This window comes from Mercenaria mercenaria, chromosome 9, assembly GCF_021730395.1.
Source record: "Mercenaria mercenaria strain notata chromosome 9, MADL_Memer_1, whole genome shotgun sequence".
NCBI lineage: Eukaryota > Metazoa > Mollusca > Bivalvia > Venerida > Veneridae > Mercenaria > Mercenaria mercenaria.
In genome coordinates, this window is record NC_069369.1 from 57,695,704 (window position 1) to 57,719,705 (window position 24,002).

General features: G+C 34.5%; 1 long non-coding RNA gene across 1 annotated transcript; it reads right to left on the bottom strand.

Moving 5' to 3' along the window:
• Positions 1-10,149: 10,149 nt before the first annotated feature.
• LOC123548015 (uncharacterized) lies at positions 10,150-12,465 on the bottom strand. The gene is made up of 3 exons (XR_006685794.2): positions 12,332-12,465; positions 10,456-10,790; positions 10,150-10,222 (listed from the first exon to the last, which is right to left on the bottom strand). It is a non-coding gene; the product is annotated as an uncharacterized LOC123548015 (long non-coding RNA).
• Between the last annotated feature and the right edge of the window lie 11,537 nt (positions 12,466-24,002).

The window sequence follows — 24,002 nt, forward strand, 5'->3', positions numbered from 1 at the left end:
TAGCGATATAAATATTGCGTATACATTTCTTTTTCAGTATAATTTTCACAATGTCACATGTGCAAATAGCTGTGCGGACAAAACGTGTAGCTGTTAAACTGTTCTATAAACGTTATGGAAAATGTTGAATAAAACATATTTAAAAGTATCTTAGATAAAAAGACAAAGTATTTCTCACCAGCGTTTCCTGAAAATGAATACTAGATCTACAAGAGAAAACGATCAGATTTCGTGAAATATGATACGCAGATATTGTAAGAGTAAAAGTAACATCAATAACAACATTACATTGAATTAAAAAAAAATGGCCTGAGGCGATTGTGAACTCGTGCTATCGTGCGTGGCAGTTAGACAGCTACCACTATGCCACCGTGCCATTGGTTATTTATATTGGTTATTTTAGGATACAAATATTTCGTAAATTAATGGAACCTCCCGAAAATACTGGCGCAGATTATTGAGTGTCAGGTCAATACGTACGGACAATAGACAATGCCTGCGTCAATTAGCATTTACAAATATATACTTATTTGTTTTTAAATATTGTATATTTTGACTTTTGAATTACGATCATCATGTTTTCATCTACAAGATACATTCACGGCTCAGTACTTAACAGAGAGGAGAAGAAGAAGAAGATAATCATTTTAATTATCTATGATGCTGCTGATGAAGATGATGATAATGATGATGATGATGACCACGACGAAACCGTAGATGCAGAGCCCGAAACTAAGTTTATCATGAAAACTGTTTTATAAACATGCAACGGAAGTGGGAAGTTGTGCATTAAAAGATAAAAAATAACAAAAACGACAACAAAAAGAATGAAACAAATTGCGGACTTTTCATTCAGTTAAACAGACGATACCATTTTCGGATACATAATTGATAAATATCACTTCGTGAGAATGTGAACTTCAGAAAGTGAAATATTGATGTTACAGAGACCATACTGGTGCGTTGTTTGTTTTTCTGTTAAAGAAACAAAGAAAACATCAACCTTCCCTCCACCAAAAAAAAAAAAAAAAAAAAAAAAATCAAAAAAATCGGCTAACAAGAATGCATTTAGAACTTTCATAAACTTTTTTAATATTATTTTACGAATTTTAATTTACCTGCTGAAGTTGAAGTAATTCCCGCAATAATTTTTTTCTGACGTGGAGAAGGAAAAACCTTTAAATAAATTAATTGATAAAAACTGGAAAATGAAAATGACGTTGTGTAAGTCAGTTACTTACCTCTTAGATCGGTGTTCATGAATTGAAAATACCCGCGGTCGTGCGGTAACACCTCGAGCGCTACGCGCTCTCGGTGCCACGATTCGCACGAGCGCGGGTATTTTCAATTCATGAACACCTCCTACTCGGTTAGTAACCTACACATGTTAGACTAAGTGTAAGACATAAAATTTGCCATTTGAATACATGCAATCATTGACCACTGCAGTAGAAATGGTTGGTAGAAGCGTCGACAAGAAAGATGAAATACGGGCTTACATCAAAGCTCGCTCAAAACTTGGTTGTTCTTTGAAGCAGCTGACGACTGAACTTTCTACTGCTTATGGACCTTGTGTGTCTTATGACACAGTTCGGCGGTGGAAAAAGAAATTTGAGTCTGGTGTAGAGTCCATCAAAAATGCACCGAAATCAGGTAGGCCAAAATCTGCATCTCGTAAAGAAATCGTTTCCAAAATAAAGGAAATCATTGAAGGAGATGCCAGATTTACAGTTCGTGATATTGCACGAAAGGTAGGCATATCACTGTCAACGGTTCACCTTATTTTGAAGAAGCATTTGAAAGTCAGAAAGATTTCTGCTAGATGGGTGCCACATCTGTTGACTGATGAGCAAAAGAGGTAACGGGTTAAAAAGGCCAAAAAGCTGCTTCAAATGTTTCCAGAATATGACAAAAAGCAGTTTGCCAATGTCGTCACAGGTGGTGAAACCTGGGTCCATTATTTTGTGCCCGTCAGAAAGGTTAGCAATAAGATCTGGGCCACTAAACACAGCAAACGCCCAATAATTGCCAAACGTTCTTTGAGTGCAAAGAAGGTTTTGTATGCAATCTTCTTCTCTGGTGAAGGAGTCGCAATAAAAGTGCCGGTGAAAAAGGGCAAAAGCATCACCGGAAAGTACTACAAAGACGTAGTACTGAAGAAACTGAAAAAGTATTATCAGAAACGACGCCCTGCCACTGGTTTTAAACATGTCCGTCTTCTACATGACAATGCCCCCGCTCATACCTCCGCAATAGTTACGGCGTTTTTGAAGAAAGAAAAAGTAACTGTTTTGCCTCACCCCCCGTATTCCCCAGACCTTGCCCCATGTGATTTCTTTTTGTTTCCGAAATTGAAATCATTCCTTGCTGGGCGGAAATACCAGTCCCGACAGGCACTTGGATCTGCCATTCATCAGTACCTTATTACTGTGCCCAAATCAGTGTACCGTGACGCCTTCAAGAAGTGGATACATCGGCTGAAACTTTGCATTTCTAGCCACGAGGAGAACTCTGAGGGCATGAAATGAGCCCTTTTGAGCTAACTTGAAATTTGAAGTCTCCGGATAGAAATAAGCATTTCATTTCGAACATCCCTCGTACATTAAACATTAATATATTCATGTTGAATTTAACTAATAATTTTAAATAACAGACATAAATCTATATAGACATAAATCTATATAATATAATGTAAACAGGTGTGAGGAGATATTTACCCCGACACCTGTTTCAATACGCAGCGGACGCGAACGACACTAACTTGCAGAAAGAAAACACATATACATTAAAAAATGTCAGTGATGCAATTTTATGCTTTAATGTCGACATAAATTCATTATCAGAGATGTAATCTATACAAATACATTGTACATGTACCAGAAAATATTCACAACGGATTTCACTGGGGATTTCTTAAGTTTGGACGTGACGGGACAGCGACAGTCAGATTTATGTTATCACGCTGTCCCAAAACGTTCTGCTTTATGACAAGAAATCAGAACTTTTACCAGCAATTACCTTGTACACAGTAATACAGTACATAATAAATGAATAGTACATGTACATGTTGTATATTGATGCCCGGACTAGGGGTGTAGCGATATGCTTAGTCTCACAATACAATACATATCATGTGACAAAATTAAAAAAAAAATGTTCCTTCTCTTGGAAAGTACTTGAAATTTTGCTTTAAAGCTAAAGAAACTGTAATAAATGATACATTTGTGAAGTTGCTATCATCAACAGTGATTGTATGGAAGTTTTCATTCAATGTCGATCTCTACTTTTCACTGTATCGTAAAACAGACCTATGATACGATACTCTTATCGTCAGACTATATATATATAATGTATTGTGATACAGTGAATTTCGATATGGCGTTAATTACACCCTTAGCCCGGACCTCTAGACCTTAATATATTTATTGTGTGAAGTTGTGCATTTCCGTTTTGCTAAATGAACATGTACTATGATCCATAAGACATAACGTGATGAAAAACAAAAAACTTAAAATATCGTAAAAAATGAAGCTTAAGGGTTATATTAAGCATGTTATACTACGCTTACTTATAGAAGTAACACATACCTGGATACCAGCTGCTAGTTACTCTAGTTGTTGGGAAATTGTATTTTAAAAAAAAATGATATTAAATCAGACGATAAATAGAACAGTAGGTTTTTATAGTCCCCTACAGGTGGAACACCGGAGTGGATTATAGGAATGACGCCTATTAGAGCGCAATGAGTAGATATGCATGTACTTGACTTATGCTTATAGGTCAAAGGTCAGTGTCACTATTGAAGGTCAAGAAAAATTTGTTTCTGCTGATGGATTATCTAGTGCTACACAAAAGTGTTCCCCATGATGAGACAGTGTGTCAATGCTTGATCTATGCTTGTCGGTTAAAGGTCAAGGTCACTGTTCAAGATCAAGTAAAAATTTGTTTCTGCTGCATTAATTGCATCAAAGGATATTTTTAGTGCTACACAGAAATGTTCCCCATGATTATGCTATATGTCGCGCACATGACCCATTGTTGTCGGCCATAGGTCAAAGTCATTATTGAAAGTCAAGTAAAAAAAAATTTCACCGGTATGGGACTTATGTATTGCCACGGCTATACTCGGTCACTTGTTCATACAGACCTGGTGTCTCTAAAAAGTTTTGTTTCTTTAAATCTCTTGATTGATATTATTGCTATATCAGATGCACATATTATCTTCATATTCTGGTTGGATGATTTTTCAAAGTTATTGTCCTTTGATTACATAACATAGTATACAAAAGTTCCATTTCCTGGAATTCATCAATCTTTTATCGAAGATTTACTCCGAAGAGGAAATGTGCATATTTCTTGATGTTCCAACTTCCAGCCAGATGATTTTTCACTGACTTATTGCCCTTTGGTAATTCAACTTAGTTTATTATAGTACCATTTCTTGTCCAGAGTATTCCTCAGCAACCACTGGCTGGAATTTATAGTAGCTTCATAGGAAGTTTTACTGCCAAGAGGAAATGCGCGTTCCAGTCAGATGATTCACTGAGTTACTGCCCTTTGATAATTCAACTTTAGTACACTATAGTACCATTTTTTGTCCTGGACTGGAATCCATAGAAACTTCATCGGAAGTTGCATAATAATTATTATTATCTTCATATTTTGGTCGAATGATTATCACTGAGTTACTGCCCTTTGATTGTTCAACTTTAATGAACTATAGCGCCATTCTAGTCAGGATATTTCTTGGCAACAAAAGGTGGTGCGCATTTTTAGCTCATCTTAACACGAAGTGCTCAAAGGTGAGCTTTTGTGATTGCTCTGTGTCCGTCGTCGTCCGTCTGTCTGTCAGCCGTCCGTTGTCAACAATTTGGCTGTTAACACTCTAGAGGTCACAATTTTGGCCCAATCTTAATGAAATTTGGTCAGAATGTTGCCCTCAATAAAATCTTGGATGAGTTTGATATTGGGTCATATGGGGTCAAAAACTAGGTCATCAGGTCAAATCTAAGATAAAGCTTGTTAACACTCTAGAGGTCACAATTTTGGCCCAATCTTAGTGAAACTTAGTCAAAATGTTACTCTCAATAAACCCTTGAAAGAGTTCAATATTGGATAATCTTGGTCAAAAACTAGGTCACTAGGTCAGATCAAAGGAAAAGCTTTTTAACACTCTAGAGGTCACAATTTTGGCCCAATCTTAATGAAACTTAGTTAGAATGTTACCCTCAAAATAACCTTGGACGAGTTCGATATTGGGTCATCTGGGGTCAAAAACTAGGTCACCAGGTCAAATCAAAGGAAAAGCATGTTAACACTCTAGAGGTCACAATTTTGGTCCAATCTTAATGAAACTTAGTCAGAATGATACCCTCAATAAATTTTGGACGAGTTTGATATTGGGTCATCTGGAGTCAAAAACCAGGTCACCAGGTCAAATCAAAGGAAAAGCTTGTTAACACTCTAGAGGCCACATGTATGACCACATCTTAATGAAACTTGGTCAGAATGTTGATCTTGATGATCTATTGGTCAAGTTCAAATCTGGGTCAGGTGGGTCAAAAACTAGGTCAAATCAAAGGAAAAAGCTTGTTAACACTCTAGATGCCACATTTATGACTGTATCTTCATGAAACTTAGCCAAAATGTTAAACTTGATGATCTTTAGGTCTTGTTTGAATCTGGGTCATGTCACTTCAAAAACCAGGTCACCGGGTCAAATCAAAGGAAAAGCTAGTTAACACTTTAGAGACCACATTTATGACCATATCTTAATGAAAACTTGGTCAAAATGTTAATCTTGATGATCTTTAGGTCAATAGGTCAGGTGAGCGATACAGGGCCTCCATGGCCCTCATGTATCTTCATCTTATGGTGGGATAATATTCCAGTGAGGTTGTAATATTTTATTTATTCAACACGAGTATTTTTAAAACTATATGTGCCCAGTCAGCGAATTCCACTTTTTAGCTCACAAGAGCACGAAGTGCTCAAGGTAAGCTATTGTGACAGGTTATTGTCCGGCTGCGTTCGTCATGCGACATGCGTCATCCGCCAACATTTACCTTGTTAACACTCTAGAGGCCACATCTGTGACCCAATCTTATGAAACTTTGTCAGAAAGTTTGTCTTGAAGATCTCTTGGTCAGGTTCGAAACTGGGTCATGTATGGTCAAAAACTAAGTCAGTAGGCCAGATCAAAGGAAAATATTGTAAACACTCAAGAGTCCACAGTTTAAGTTGGAAATTCATGAGAATTGTTTAAAGTGTTTGTCTTGATGTCCTCTAGGTCAAGTTCGAATCTGGGTCACATGGGATCAAAAACTAGGTCACCCGGTCAAATCAAAGGAAAAGCTTGTTAACACTCTAGAGGCCACAGTTGTAACCCAACCTTTATGAATCTTGGTCAGAATGTTTGTATAGATGATCTCTAGGTAAAGTTTGAAACTGTGTCAGTTAGGATCAAAAAACAGGTCAGCAGGCCAGATCAAAGGAAAATCTTGTTAACCTCCATAGTTTAAGTTTGAAACTAATAGGAACTGGTCAGCATGTTTGTCTTGGTCAAGTTCGAATCTGGGTCATGTGGGTTTAAAAACTAGGTCACCCGGTCAAATCAAAGGAAAAGCTTGTTAAAACTCTAGAAGCCACAGTTGTAACCCGATCTTTATGAAACTTGGTCAGAATGTTTGTCTTGTTAATACTCTAGAGGCCACAGTTGTAACCCAATCATCATGAAACTTTGTCAAAATGTTTGGCTTGATGATTTCTAGGTCAAGTATGAATCTGGGTCATGTGAGATCAAAAACTAGGTCAGTAGGCCAGATCAACTCTGGTGAGTGATATAGGGCCACCATGGTCCTCTTGTTTCTTTTAATATGCATTAATCTTATTTTGGTGAGCATCCATTGGGTTTACCATTATTTTTTTGTTATTCTATGCCTTTTATTCTCGGTAAAAAATGAAAAAGACAATCAAACAGACTTGAACTCATCTTTTAGACGTATGTAACATTGCATTAAGTTGATATTCATGCAGATACTTTCATCGGTATATGGCTTTTATCGTTTTGCTGTCATGCAGATTAGAATAAAAAATTGTCTAGTCAAATACGGAATATATAATGGATCCAATACAGTAATATATTGGACAGTCACGTGGTACAAATGTGATTCGCTGAGAAAAATATGTATTCAATGATATGTGTATATTCTAGATGCAAATTTATAATTAAAATTCAAAATCTCACTGTTTTGAGAAAGAGAAATTTTAAAATATAATCTTCCATTATATTTCATGTCTTCTATTTAAGCCCGCCGCATTCAGCACTTTTAGTGCTTTGATCAAGATCAGTCTGCAAAACTGTACATGTCATCCAAATTTCAAGGTTGTACCTTGAAAAACAAGAAAGTAGGTCAGTAGTTCATATTCATGGTCATTTAAATTCAGTTTTAAAATCAGTCTACAAAACTGTACATGTCAATCAAATTTCAAGGCTGTATCTTAAAAATCAAGAAAGTAGGTCAGTAGGTCATATTTATGGGCATTGAAAGTCGGTTTTAAGATCGGTGTGCAAAACTGTACATGTCATCCAAATTTTAAGGCTGTATCTTAAAACACAACAAGGTAGGTCAGTAGGTCAAGGTCATGGTTAAGTGACCCAAAATTACTTGGGGTCATCGGGTAATTATAATTAAATAATAAAAGAAATATAATCAGATAATTTTTGAAGCATTTTTTCTTATATAACTCATATAAAAGTGGCCCCCGGGGCGGGGCCTCTTTTCTCCCCAGGGGCATAATTTGAACAGTCTTGTTAGAAAACCACTAGGCAATGCTACATACCAAATATCAAAGGCTTAAGCCTTGAACTTTCAGACAAAAAGATTTTTTGTCCTATTTATGTTTATGTAAAACTTTGGGCCAAGGGGCAGGGCCTATTTTCACCACATGGGCATAATTTGAACAATTATTAGAGGACCATAAGGCAGTGCAACGTACCAAATATCTAAAGCCTAGGCCTAACACTTTTAGGCAAGAACATTTTAGAAGGTTTTTTTTCCAGTATTAGTCTATGTAAAACGTGGGACCCCTTGATGGGGCCTCTTTTCACCTCAGGGGCAAACAGTCAAACTTGTCTATAAAGACCACCCTTGGAACAGCCAAAATGTGGTCTTTATCGGGAGGTGGTCTTTATTCACAGGTTAAAATACACTGTTAATGTTAAAATGGGAAACAAAACATGTGGTCTTTAGAGACAGGTGGTGTCTGTTCAGAGGTGGTCTTTAACACAGGTTTGACTGTAATTTGAATAATCTTGGTAAAGGACCGCTAGACAATGCAACATACCAAATATCAAAAGCCTAGGCTCTGGACTTCCGGAACAAAAGATTTTTAAAGGTTTTCCTATACAAGTCTGTGTAAAACTTGGTACCCCCGGGGCGAGGCCTCTTTTCACCCCAGGGATATAATTTGAACAAACTTAGGACCACAAGGCATTGCTACATACAACATGTCAAAGGCCTAGGTCTTGTGGTTTCAGACAAAAAGATTTTTAAAGTTTTTCTTATACATTTCTATGTAAAATTTGAGGCCCCCGGAGCGGGGCCTCTTTTCACCCCAGAGGCATAATTTGAAAAATCTTGGTAGAAGACTAATAGATGATGTCACATACCTAATATCAAAGCCCTATGCCCTGTGTTTTTGACAAAAGGATTTTCAAAGTTTTTCCCCCTAAATAAATCAATATAAACCATGTGACCCTTCGGGCGGGGCAATATTTAACCCTAGGGAGATAATTTGAACAATCTTAGTAGAGGATCACTAGGTGATGTTACATACCAAATATCAAAGCCTTAGGTCCAGTGGGTTTGAATAAGATGATTTCCAAAGTTTTTCCCTATATAAATCTATGTTAACCATGTGACCCCCTCAGGGCGCGGCCATATTTGACCCTAGGGGGATAATTTGAACAAACTTGGTAGAAGACCATTAGATGATGCCACACACCAAATATAAAAGCTCTACCTATTGTGGTTTTGGACAAAAAGATTTTTAAACTTTTTCCTTTCGATTACCATGAAACCAGAGTTCCGTATGGAATTCAATTCTTTGACTAATTTTCAATGAGGATCATGCAAGGAACATTCTTGTAAAGTGTCTTCAAAATTGGACAGGTGGTTTAGGCTGGGAGTCGTTGACGGACGACGATGGACGACGGACGACGACGGAGGCTTGACAATAACAGACCAGAAAAGCTCACCCTTGAGTACTTCATGCTCAGGTGAGCTAACAAAGATGTTTTCTGGTGGAAGATCTTGTTTTCACTAGTTTTAAAACATTTTTAATCTACCGGCCGGTTTTTTTTACATATACCTGTTCGAGCTGTGCATCTGTGATGAGCAAAATACGGTCATTATTACCTTTTTTAGTCTTACAAGAAACTTATGTTATTTTCGTACCAAACAATCAGTTTGAAACAAAATCATATTTTTGTTTTCAGAAAAAAACTGCTTCTTATATTTACTTTTTTAAATTGTATTATTCTTTTATGGACAACTGGAATAGAGCTTAGGTTGACAAAAGAGCAATCTGTACACTGCAACTGTGTACTAATAAGCTTTGATAATGTGGCAGTTGAGTCCAATAAGTCCAGGGATGTTCAAAGATAATCCGTCATAGATCTATTGTAAATAAAATATTGGATTTACCTGTATTGAAGAATAAACAGTGTCGATTGTATTGAGGTCAAATGCCACATTATCAAAGTTTATTAGTACATGTATTTATTTAAATGCTTTTGGTCTATTTATCTTTCTAATTCAGTTCTATGCAGAACAGGCTTATCTTTACAGAGAAAGCATATATTTTTGCAGAATGAAAACCTAAAATTTACTGCTTATTTTAAGGCTGTATTATTTCTCAAATTTATGAATATACCGTTTTATCATTCATATATAAAAGGAAGGGAGAATTGCGAAAATATGATTTTGTACGCAAAAAAAAATGCTCTACTTTGATCTTAGACCTGTCGCTATGACTAAGAAAATGATGGCGATGGTTTTACAAGATTTCATAAAGCCAGCATAAGACATGGCTATCGAGCATTAAAAAGTGTTCCAGATTCATTCTTCAGAAAAACAACTACAAATATAAGATTTTGTATTTTATTCATTGAAAGACGTGACATGTAGACTGCATGCATGTAACATTAACACATGTGTATCTGAAATGAAAAGAAATGCACATAAATGACATGAAAGTAAAGATACCCTGAACTTTACTTTCTTGAAGCTTTTTTTTTTTCTGTTTAGCTATATATAGATAAAACGGAACGTTCCGTGTACTAGAACGGTCCAAACAAATATGTTGTAACTGGAATAAATACTATTACATGCAATATGTGATTGACGCATTTGTAATTTTTCTGGTAATAAGAACTGATACAGGGTAATCTACCTGTAAATGTTTTTATCTGAATGGTCTTCTGGGGGAGAAGTAGTAAACTTAGTAAAAAAGTCCGTAACGTCGATATCCGTATCCATATCCAGGGTAGCCATATCCATAGCTGGGATAACCGTATCCATAACCGCGATAGCCGTATCCATAACCGGGATAGCCGTATCCGTAGCCGGGATATCCAAATAATCCACGACTTAGGTACCTTCCTGCATATAAACCAACCCCAAGTCCGAGTAAAGATCCAAAACCATACTGGGCGTTCGTGGGAGCACTTACGCTCAGGAGAATGTTGAATACAAGAAATGCAGCGATGTGTTTCATCTTATCTTGATCTGCAAAATAAGGCTTAAGCAAATATAAAACAGAAAGACAAGTGAAATGAAAAAACCAAAATGTATCAAGGCAATATTCAAATATTTCTATCATGCAAACATACTTTATGAAAATGTTCTGGCGAATTTAAAAAAGATGCTTCAAGCGATTCAACAATACCATTTACAGTACCACATTTTAATAGTAATAATAATGCAATCTTTAAAAGACTTATGCCTTGTTTTAGCGTTCGCTGTTAAAATTGCCGTTTTTCTTGTACATACGTGAGAACACATATTATGTTGTTATATTCATATGTTTACTTTTAAAAAAAGATTTAGTTATCTTTTATAAGAAGCGATATTATCCATATCTAAGTCTTATTTACAAATGATAATGCTATATAAATCAGATTATTCTTTAACAACAAGAGTAGTAAAATGTTTTTACAAAAAAAAAACTTCCATCATTTATCTGTATAACACACATTATACCGATACTGGCATATGGAAACGAACACATAGTATGTCTTATTTTTACCAAAAATAAAACCGTTTCTGTTAATTTCTACATATTCAATAATAAACACCCACCAAAATATTTTCAAGCAATATATAAAATATGCTTCAAATACGGATTTCCTTTTTATATTCTCTTAAGAGCATGTTATTTAACACTGGGTGTATATAGGAAAATGTTCGGCTGTGAGAACTTGCAATAAAATCTAGTACCCGAAGTAGTCATCATAATTTGTTATTTTCCCATAGACGCCAATTTGAAAATTTTTGTTTTCCGTCTGTTAAAAATTCTTTGACTTGATTTTGAAAGCATTATAATTTGAAAACAATAAAATATAAATTTGTTTCCACAGATGAAATAGTCATACATAAATGCAGAACTTCTTTAATGCAGCTCTCGAACTTCTGGTAAACTGATACAACTCATTATATAGTATACTTGATCGAGTCCAATACTAGTATTGTATAATGATACAGCATTATCATTTTAACAGATCTACATACAAAGGTTTGTTTGTTTGTTTGTTTGTTTTTTTGGGGGGGTTTAACGCCATTTTTCAACAGTATTTCAGTCATGTAACGGCGGGCAGTTAACCTAACCAGTGTTCCTGGATTCTGTACCAGTACAAACCTGTTCTCCGCAAGTAACTGCCAACTTCCCCACATGAATTATCAGAGGTGGAAGACTAATGATTTCAGACACAAAGGTATTTATGCAATAATTTAAAGACGCTGATTTCCTGTTTTTCTTGTATATTTCATGTGTCAAAAAACGCTTAAATGTAAAGTTTGTAATTTATATTTATACAACACCATTATAACATTATGAGTGACATTACATTATGTTTGACGTAATACGTTGCGTATGACATCTTGAGATTTTGTTAAAGACATGTTAACCAAGTAAAATCACAATAATACATTTGACTCGTAAACATCAGATTTTTATTTTAAACTCGTTTTTATCTAACTTAAATTTTCGTATCTGATTTTACTTGTAGAAAGAAACTTCGCTAATTTGTTGCATATAAACTGTGACTTACCCGTCCAATCTTTATCTATCCTTCGTTTAAAATAACTGTTTTTCCTTCTTTTGAATATCACATATTTATATCAAAATCAACAGTTACTTTGCATTTTTGTACTTGAAATCGATTTATCATACACATTTTTTTTTTTTTTTTTTGGTGCAATCTTAAGGAGCCTTTTGATGAAAGATTGATAACTACACGAAATATGCAAATAAGATAAAACAAACACGTTCAGAATGAGTTTTTATATATTTCCCACGACTAGACTATGCCTAGGATAAAACGATAACAATCATTTTTAGTATGCGCCATCATTTAATTAATCACATTCAAATGCTATTTTAAAAGAGGTAAGCATGCCACGTCAGCCAAATTAAAATTAAAGTTTCATAACGACAAAGTTAAGACTTTTTTGGTTCAGTTCCACTGTTATATGTAATTAGTAAAATGTATTAAAACATAAGTTCAGCTGGGCTTATGTTTTACATTATATTCAAGAAATTTAGTTAACTTAACGTCATTGCGGAACCAGAGGTTTCCAATTTTCATGTTACAGATATTGTGTCATCAATGGGTTTCGCAAAAATACTCTCATAGCATTGTATTGCTTTTAATCAATAATATTTAGATATTAGTATCAATTCATAACCTATATTGGGCCACAGTGGCCGAGTGATTAAGATCGATGACTTCGAATCATTTGCCCATCACTGCCCCTCCCAGATGTTTCTAAAACCGGCTTGAGATATAGAATTCTCCATGTGGAGAAACGTCATCCAACTGGCTTATGGGAGTTCAGTGATTAATCCATGTGCCCACCCGTTCTTGATATAATGCACGGAAGAGCATCTTGGGTCTTTCTCCACCATCAAAAGCCATATAACCTAAATTGTGCCGACTTGACTCTAAACCCAACAGAAACAGAAGAAATTGACAACCATGTATTTATCAACCTAACTTAGCTGTTGATTTCCACGCGAAAAAAAAGTGCACATATTAGTAGCATGAAATCTTTTGACAGACTGTTGCAGAATAAAGGACTTTTAATATAAAAAATGGGTTGTAGATCTATCTTAAAAGTATAAAAACAACCTTGGTCGAATGGGCATCGTATTTTCTTCCGGCCCCAACTCCCCCCCCCCACACACGCACACACACTCACACACACACACGCACACACTCACACACACACACTCACACGCACACACACACACACACACACACACGCACACGCGCACACATACACGCACACACACACACTCTCACGCACACACACACACTCACACACACACACTCACACACATTCACACGCACACACACGCACACGCACTCACACGCACACACACACACACACACACACACACACACACACTTGACATGTAATTATGCTTTATTCGCAACTGCCACATATTCCTGCCGAGGACGATCTATAAGGGTAATTATTGTGTTATGAGCATGGACCTTCAGCCAGCTACTAGAAGAGATTTCAGGTATATGAATTATAAACCAAGAAGGACTTGAACCTTTAACTTGAATAGGGATACAAAAGGTAGTTGTCACATAGATAACAACTGCATGTAATTGTTGTGTTGTCGTAAAATGTGATGCTTTAAAACTAATAACAATAAAATCTTAAGGAAGATATATAAGAAGTATAAAGCACAACCAATAAAATTAGTAAAACAAGTGATATTTTTATAAATCAGCTGTTTTCTGCCTTTGACAATGCAACACATACATAGATATGGCAAGTACACAAAAGGTACAGTACAATGTGAAGTTTCTTTGCAAGTGTTTTCAAAATATCTTTTAAGCTCAGAAGCAAGATGAATACAAAAAATACTGCAACATGGTTCGTCTTCTTTTTGATCTGAAACAAAAAGATTTATATTTGGTTTTGTTCTGTCGGTAGTCTTTATGGGACATGAAATATTATTTCACTGGCGAATAAAGATTCTGACAGGTTCATACAAATTCGGCGTTATTGTGTTTATATTTGATATATAACGAAAATCTAAGTCTTAATGGAGAGTATACACCTGGAAAGTGAAACAGATAAAAAGTTGAAACTTCACAGGTCGCTATACACAATAAAAATGTTGAAAGCTTCGTTTGGTCGAGCCTGTTAAAGTCACACTTTTCATAGAACGCAGCCAAGCAAATAGCCGACTCGTTCGGTCATGAATTGTGAAACACACCCTATAGCACTAGCTTAAGTAGAAAGCCGATATTCAAAGTCCCAAAAGATCAATAATAATAACAAGACATATCTTTAAAAATGATGGTCGGCGAATTGTAATAAGGAAAGAAGTTTATGAATTTTTCATCTAACATTCATCTTTCATCTAACATTTTTCCAATTGCAAAACTAAACACCGAACCTTAACAGTTTAGATGGTTCTCTTTTAATTTTTCGCAAAGGTTTCGTAGGGTTGCAATTTTGTTTCGTTTATCCTTAGACGAATAATTACAGCAGTAGTTTGATGATGATTCATGAAGCGGTTCATGAGAAGGGGTCATTAAACGTGTTTATATTTTTAGCTAAATTGGTCCCTATCCCCATTTGTAACAAAATAGCAGGACACATTACGATATTGTTACACATCGAGTTTGATAAAAATCAATTACATTTTAGTGGTTAACGCGGAGAAAGGCATATCTACTTTTAGCTGTAGTGGTCCCTAATAGGGCCCAAGTTCCTATATAAATAAATTTGGAAGAGGACCTTATAATGATGCTCCAGACCAAGTATGACAAAGATCCACTAAGCTGTTCATGAGACGCTGTATAAAGGCATTTCTAGTTTTAGCTCTAGCAGCCCCTAAAAGGGGTCAAATGTCCCAGCTGAACAAAATTGGCTACGGGCCTAATAAAAATGCTATAAATCAAGTTTGATTAGAATACATGAGAAAACAAAATCAATTAAAGGATTTTTTTATTTATTATTTTTATTTATTTCTAAAATAGGCCAACTGATCCCGCTTTAACAAATGCATATTTGCTATTCATGAATCTTTGGACAATGACGTCACACCTATAAAAAGTGAAGGTCAAGCAAAACATACAATTGTAATTATTTCAATATTTCTGTTTCATAAGCAAAGTTTGACCGTAGTCATATCACATAGATAAACTGTATGCAGCGTACCTTCATTTCAGTGTAATAAGATTCAGTCATTATATAGCGTATATATAATAAAACAGATTTCAACTGAGTTCAATATTTGCATAACATACTAAAGAAAATTATTCATATTTAATAAATCAGTTAAATAATTTATAACAAATATATCAAAGCAAACAAGTACTCATTTTAATATGCAATCTGAATAAGTCACAAAAGCAAGAAACCTTTTCATATACAGACGACAATTGTAACAAGGAAAATCTTTTAAAAAGCACTTCTCTACATAAAAGACTCTTATCACACCCTTATTCATGTGATACGCAGACCGTATTCAGCTCTTTCTTTAATTTGATATATGTTGGTATTTGAACAGGTTTTTATCATATTTATTAAACTTACTTGTCATTTTGAGATATATCAATATTCTTGCTAAATATACTGAGCCAAAATTAGCTTTAAAACTGTGAACAGTGTCGTTTAGGATAAACGCTTTGTCTATATTTAACTCAGCGTAGCACAATCAACAGAGTGAAAGAAATTGACACTCTCGTCCAATCAGGCAGAGTGTTGCATAAATCTTTTGATAAATTATCTATAATGCGTTATCAAGTAGTTTGATTTGCAAACTGAAGTCACGTGGCATAGGTAACGAAAACGAATTTAGACGGCGTTCGCCGAAAAATAATACTTCACCCTAATGACAAAATGTGTATTAGATACCAGTGAATAGCGCCAAAAACTGTTTGGGCTTGCGTTAACGTCCGACTGAAAGGTTTCGCTAAAATGTTTGTGAGCTTTTTTCGTGAACATTATAACTTATCATTGGTGGCCGATATCTAATTATATTAAGAGCGCCTATATAACCTGATAATCGGACACTGTAGATTTGGTTTTCATCTTCCACTGAAATCTGCATTGTTGAATTTTTCAATGTCAGAAAATGTCATTGATTTGATTTTCCCGTTAAGTACTGGACGTCTGTTTTTGAATCAGCCCAGAAAAATATCTGGTTCTAGGTCCTGCCATTTTATCGGGTGAATAAGTATTTTTAAAAAATGCTTTTAATAAAATCAAAGATAAATTAAATTTTGCGTGAAATAACACGTTACCCGGATGTAGTGCTTGACATTAGGTTACAGTCATTATTGAAAAGTAAACAAAACATTTATTGTCTACATCAGACTTTAGAATTTTACTCGTGTCTGTCTCAGGCGTGCGATTATGTTTGATATTCACTCAAAGGTTGACATTCCGGTCTTACCTAAAGACATCCTCTGTGTGAAAGAAACATTAACTTGGAGTTAACTTTCCTTTCGAAGCTTCTGTTATCATTACTTGAAAGAACAAACTAATACTATCATTGTTTTGAAAGTTTTAAATCTGTAGCAAAAACGACATCTCAGTTGCCATTACATTCATTAATTTGGTTTGTTTAAATAACGTTTATGATGAAAGCGTAATGGGCGCATGAATTATGTTAATCAGGTAAAACAAAAAATAACCACGCTTATATATTCCGTCGTAATGAGTTTTAAATTTCTAATGATTTAATTAAACACAATTACTTAATTTGCTTGGTGAGATAATGGATTGAAATCCATTACCACTTAAATAAATCTCACTTAATCACATACATAAATATAGCAAACATATAAAAATGTCTGGTTATTAAAGGTAAAATAATAACACGTAAAAGAAGATCCTTTGGATAGAACGCCACCAAGCAATGAGGCAGGGTAAGTCTGATTGAGTCTATTCATGAGAGGTTATAAAATGTGCAACACAGGTCAGGACCCCTTGCACCAGCTTCAGCGGAATTCTATTGTGGTAAAATTGAATGAATCACATGATCCCAGACAATAAAACCCGAAAATATAATAACATGCACAAAGCTGCGACCCGATTATTTTATACCTTTTTTTCCTTATAAACAGTCAGCCGTTTGTTTTTACCACGTGACCGTCAAATGTATTTCAGTAGTGAATTCAAATACTTAGACGAACAGTTTTGATCCAAAATCAATAAACGTGTGCCCTGATTCTGCATACGACTTTTGTCATTCTTTCTTTGCAAACTCCAACACAGTGTTACCTCCCCTTACCGGTACAGTAGATTGTTGACAATGATTGACTATCTTCCTGCTCGGAGGTTGTCCTTTTTGTTTTCCTGTTTCGTTTAACTAAGAAAATAATAAGCATACAATACAAAGAACTTTCAACATTGTCCGGTACAGTCTGGGATATCTTTTGACCTCTACAAATGGAGTCGCCTACAAGTCCGTCCAATATGTTGGGTTTTTTTCGAAATGATACGAGTCTATTTATGTCACCGTATTGTAAAGACAATTTTAAAAGACCTTATATAATGTGAGATAACTTGATGTAATACAATATAATATTATACATTTTATAGTACGATGATGATAACGCGATAGTACGGTACTACGATAACGAAATAACGATATTAAGATGGTGAAAACGCGACAGTACGATGGTGACAACACGATAGTATATAGCATTATCATCATCGTACTATCGTATTATCGCATTTTCGTTATCGTAGTATCGCGTTATCATCATCGCACATTGTAGTATCGCGTTTTCGTTATCTTAGTTTCGTGATTTCGCGTTTTCATCATCGTACCATCGAGTATCGCGTTTCAGATCAACACGTTTAAAGGCGATGGCCCTAACGGAATTCCGTATGGCTCTGGACATACTGTAGTTTGTAGGAATAACGTCTAACAATGCGTTTGAAGATTCGAATCGTGAGGATACCGGGCTATTCACAAAGGATTGAAAACAGTAAGGCTTAGCAAGACGTCACCTTTTTTATCAACCAAGTTTTCTTTACTGATCTGAAATATCATGGTTTAATTAATTTGAATCTGCTCTTATTTTGCTTGGAAACAGGATATTCTTTTAGGTTTTATTACCTAATACCGAAAACTACCATTGCCTTTTATTTACAATTTTTAATAGCTATAACAACAGCAGTCCTTAAGTGCCATGTGGCGGCTATAAATTGGCTACAATGGGGTTTATTTTCTACTCCTTCTAGTCAATTATATTCAATTTAACTATAATTGAATTCCGCTTAAGCCGGTGCCAAGGGGGCTTTGCACTTTTCGTTACCTCTCATGAACAGATTCAATAAGACCTAGTCTGCTTCTTTTTACTTAGTCGCATTCTATATCAAATATTTTATTTACTGCTAAACTATTGAATTATTAGCCTTTAAATGTCTTGTAGTGGCTGTAAAAAGTTTCTCTGTACTTAACTCAGTGTTTTTTTTCTGGTCTTTAGGTATTACAGTGTACATTAAGTTTTACTTTTATAGAATTCTGCTTAAGCCGGTGCTGGGGGCGTGGAAGTTGTTACACAATTCATTACCTCTAATTGACTCATTTCCTTGGTACATTATATACTTCCAAACAATTTTCTCATAGATTTTATTAACTATCACAACAGCAGTAATGTGCCAGACAATGATTGTAAAAGTAATAGACGCAGTGTTGTAGTATTTTTAGAAACTGTAATCATGAGTACATTCGGTTTTAGTATAAAGGAATTCCTTTTAAGCCAGTGCTAGGGGCGTCAGCGGCGTTGCATATTTCTTTACCTCTTACGAAAAGGCTCAACTAAACCGAGTCAGTCTACTATTAGTTTGCTAAGTTGCTAAATATATCCTCTAACTTACTGATTTAAAATAAAAACATGTTGTTAAAGTGGATATTTTGTAATGATCTATATTATATTAAGTTTAATTGATAAATTAATATTATTTTTAACCTTTTCCCTGCTAAATTTCTAAAATGAACTGGTCTATCTAGAGCAGTACCATTTATTATTTGAAGGGGTGTTCACTGAAAATTGACAGACTGAATAGCGAACAGTGATGACCATGATCAGCCTGCGTGGTTGATCTTGGGACTGCACTGGTCGCAAAGGCAATCACTTGCCGCCAGTAGGCTTAAGGTTAATGTTATTATATTTTTTAGAATATTTTACTCACGTTTGTTTTGGATCATTCCTCTATATTTTGTATAAACTTGTTCTATTTTCCTCCAGTATATCAAATTACCTGAAGATTTTGTAATAACGTTTTTAGATAATCATATGTTATCTATGAAACATTTTAGCTTTTCATTAATGGATATTTTTACTGACTCTTTTCCATTCTGACCTTGTACTTTTTAAACTACATTTTTTCTCCTTTTTTTCACATATTACTTGTTGAATAAGTTATTTTAGAGAAGATATGCAACTCTGCAATCTCCACCGAAAAGTATCTGTTAGAGTTTTCTCCCCTAGATCAATATCATGTTAATGATAAAAAACCTTGCAGTTAAGCTAAGCAAGGTAACTATGTATGCCTATTAAGCCGCTAATTTATTGTGTGTAATTGGATTTCTGGAACCTACTAGTCAATTTGTCCTTGTTATTTTCGTACTCGTTTCTTTTTCTTTCGAGCAAGGATAACAAATTATATAGAGAATATTAGGTTACTGTCTTATAAATTTAAATTTATTAAGAGAGTCGGAGAAAATATAAAAGTCGAGGTTCTGCCGAGACTTTTATTTTTTCGTAGACGAACTTAATAAATTTAAATTTATAAGACAGTAACCTAATGTTCTATTTATCCTACCTTCTGATCTAAAATCATTCTTTAATTAAAATTCAAAATTTACCACCAACTAGATCTGAGTCTGTCTTGCACAGAAATTAATACGCCCCACCATTACACAAACAGGTCTTTAAAATAAAAATATTATAAAATTAGAGCCGAAAAACAAAGGCTAACCTTGTTCTGCTTTGTGTCTGACTTCTCTGTTCTGCTGAACATTAAAGAATAATTTTAATTTGCTGCCAAGTGAAGTTTTGTCCGAAGTTCAGTTGAATGTCGGATTGCCCATCCTCACCAAGCAAACGATTGACGAGACTTATATACACGCCATATCGCCGCTTGACAAAACGAATAGGCAAACCGTTTCCTCGATGATTTTATTCAATAACACTCCATTACAGATGCAATATATTCCTAGATTGACGAGTAGAAAGCTAAAACTCTGAACAAACGCTATACATGAGTCACTTTCCGTTTCTCCGAGCGTTTCCGTTATAAAAACTTTTTGTAGTAATTGCAAGTACGGTATGCATACACTATACATTTGTGATGGTCTCACATACCTAATAAAAGCGCGTTTATGATAATAATTGCATAAATATGTCTTTAGCAGTTATTCTCAAAAACAAGATGGCGTCGTTTTTAAAAAAAATCCAAAAAGTAGTCCGCCAAGCTTTATTTAGTCAGTGACCAGATAAAGCAAAATTTATCTGACCCCTTGATTTTTGCCTTTATTTTGCATGAAGGTAGGATAAAATACAATTATTAACGATATTAATGTAGACTCAAACATTGCAAGTTAAGTTTATTTACTGATAAGTTACTCAAACAGCATTTGAAAAACTATCTGATCATGTGTACGGTCTTTTCGCTGTTAATATATTACTAGTTTATCTTTTTAGAATGGTTTCCATATTAATACAAGATGATAAAATTATTACTTGAAGATAATGAACAATGTTTATTTGCTTAGACATGTACACTTATACACTTTCAAACAATACTGGTTTATATAGGTAAATTTATTTCTTTTTTGAATAGACATGTACACTTTCAAAAAATCTTGTTTATGTAGGTAGAATTATTTTTCCAGCTACGCTTGATATTCTATGTAAATATCTTTTTTGGCACATAAAATCAATGTTTGTGATGAATGTATGATACTTTGGATGTGGAAATGGAAATAAATTATATATATAAAAAAAAAACTACCTGAATATTTTGTAATAACGTTTTTAGATAATCAGTCCACTTGTTACAATGGTTACGAATATGATTAATATAATTACAATAATAGTGCTTTTCTGAATAATTAAAACTTTTGTGAGGCTTTTATGACGGAATAATACCGATTCTGAAAATAGAAAAGAAATTTTGATGATAATAAGTGAAAATATTTATTCCTTTTTATAAAATTTAGTCCATTTGTTGTGACTTTAAGGACGCCAGTAAATATCGGAAATTTAGCAGTGTGCCGTTTATTCAGCAGATTGGTAAGTGTATGTCAAGGCTACCTTAAGTTATCTGTACAACACCATGTGCACACAATTCACTTCTTTCCATGCCCTCCGTTTAAGTTTGTACATCAAAAGATAGTATTATAGTATTTAAACGATCCAAATGAATAAAGAAAACACTACTAATTACCTTTTTGATAGCCTGAAAAACGAGTGTCAAACAAGTTAACCTGAGATTTCCACCTTTACTTGTAACATTTAATGCATTCATTTTTGTCCGAATTATGGTCCATAATATGATATAAAAGCTTTGTTTTGTTTCAGTCTGCTAGTTTTAAATACTTACTCTGTACTGAAATATGTTTGCAAATAATCAGATGCTGCATGTGTATGTTAATGAAAATGTAACAATACACTTTGATCTTTTAATCAAAGACACAACATTGTTTACAACTATGGAAGTTGCTTTCCAACATTTTTAGCCTTTCCAAATGACATGTAAAACGTAGAGGAGCGTTAGAAGAGAATTGCATGATCAGCGTAAAACTGAAAATATCATATATCTACAATTTACTTTCAGTTTTGTTATCATTGCCAACACATCGTCGATAATACAATGTGTATATCTATCAGCTAGGAGGGATGCATTCGGTAATGCTTTTGGGTAAGTTATTGCCAGATCAAAATGATTTGTCGATGCTAGTTTAATTTGCTTGTAATGGCAGCAATGTTTTGTGGGCATCCTGTTTTGTTATGCTATTGGAAAATAAATGAGTGGGGACACAAAGCATATTAAGCATTTGAGGGCTATATATCATACATGATTTATAACGGTACTAATACAACACCGTTACGGAACCCATGCCATAAATATAAATTTCTTGATATAAAATATTTCAGCTGAAGAAAAGTCAACATGCTATTTAGCGTTTGTTTTCTTAAAAATATTTGTGAAAAATAAAAGACAATAATTCTTTGAAGGGAGATGACAACAATCATTTACAAATCTATCGCAAATATAACAATTACTAGTATTAGAGATAACAAAGTAAAGGTGCATATACGGTGAGGTTTATTCAAAGTGAAATATAGATATCACTAGGTGCAGTATTAAAATACTATAATATACTAGTACAGATCAATTGGTAAACAAATGACTGAGAAAGTCATTCCATATGTAGATTGTTCTGAGAAAGAATAATTGGAGAAGCACTTAGCACTTGTGCTTGAGCTTGAACCAGGTTATTTAGAATCATGGTAAATGTGATGGTGTTATCTACATGCACTAGTTTACATTTGATTTTGTAACATGTAATAAGGGAGATGTTGTGACAATGTCAGTTGTAATAAGAACATTCCATTTGAGAACCACTTCTTCTTGTTACACACACACACACCGTGCCACTGAAATGCTTATCATTTCAAATCAACTAGTTAAGGGGTTAAGCTAGAGTTGCAAAACAGTTGAACAATATTCTAGACAGGGGCGGAAAAGATGTGTTAATTTCTATATTATATATCTTCACATTTTGCCTAATTAACTAAGAAAATAGTTAACATTGTATGCATTATAATTGCTGCCCAGTTTAGATCTTTTACAACAGTAACTAATAATAAACGTACTAAGCAGCATTTTCAGTTCAGTATGATGTAGCTAATGATAATATGAATTTGGTTTAGACAGTGAGTGAGTGAGTTGGGTATTACGGCGAATCGACACAAAATGGTCATATATCGCCGAGGGTTTAGACAGTAAGTTTAGACAGTAATTAATATGTCATTCGCCATCCGGTTCTGGATGATTTGACAAAAACCAATGTGACATATGCCTACTAACTTTTGCGGAGCACCTGGGGTCTTCCTCCACCATCAAAGCTGGAAGATGTCATATGACCTAAATTATGTCGGTGCGACGTTAAACCTTGGTAAAACAGAAATCAATATGCCATTTGTTTGGCGACTCTTGATTAGACATTAATCAATGTGTCAATCGCCCTTCGAGTCAGGTTGATAAGACAGAAATTAGTAAGTATTTCGTCCTCTGACTCTCGTTCATATAAGGCTCCTGGTATAGAATTCATGGATACTGATACTGTTAACTGACCTCGGTTACACAACAGCGTAAAAATCTTAACAAGGCCATCGTAGTTAAAGCAATATTTAAGCATTGGAAATCTGTCATACTACATTACCGTAAACGCTATCTGTGTAGTGATTCAGTTGATCGTAATATGTACTAATCTTTTCTTAAATATTCATTTCTAGGTCATGTTTTTATCTTTATATTCAGTGTATTGGAATATCTGAAATACTATCAATCATGAGACTGAAGTTGTCATAAACACTTTTTATAGTCCATAGTAATGTGCAACGACAAAACGTATCCTTTAACAACGAATTGAAACAAAACGTAGTTAGTTAATTCACCCATATATTAGAAAAGGGACGTTTAACATTTAAAACAAAAAAATGG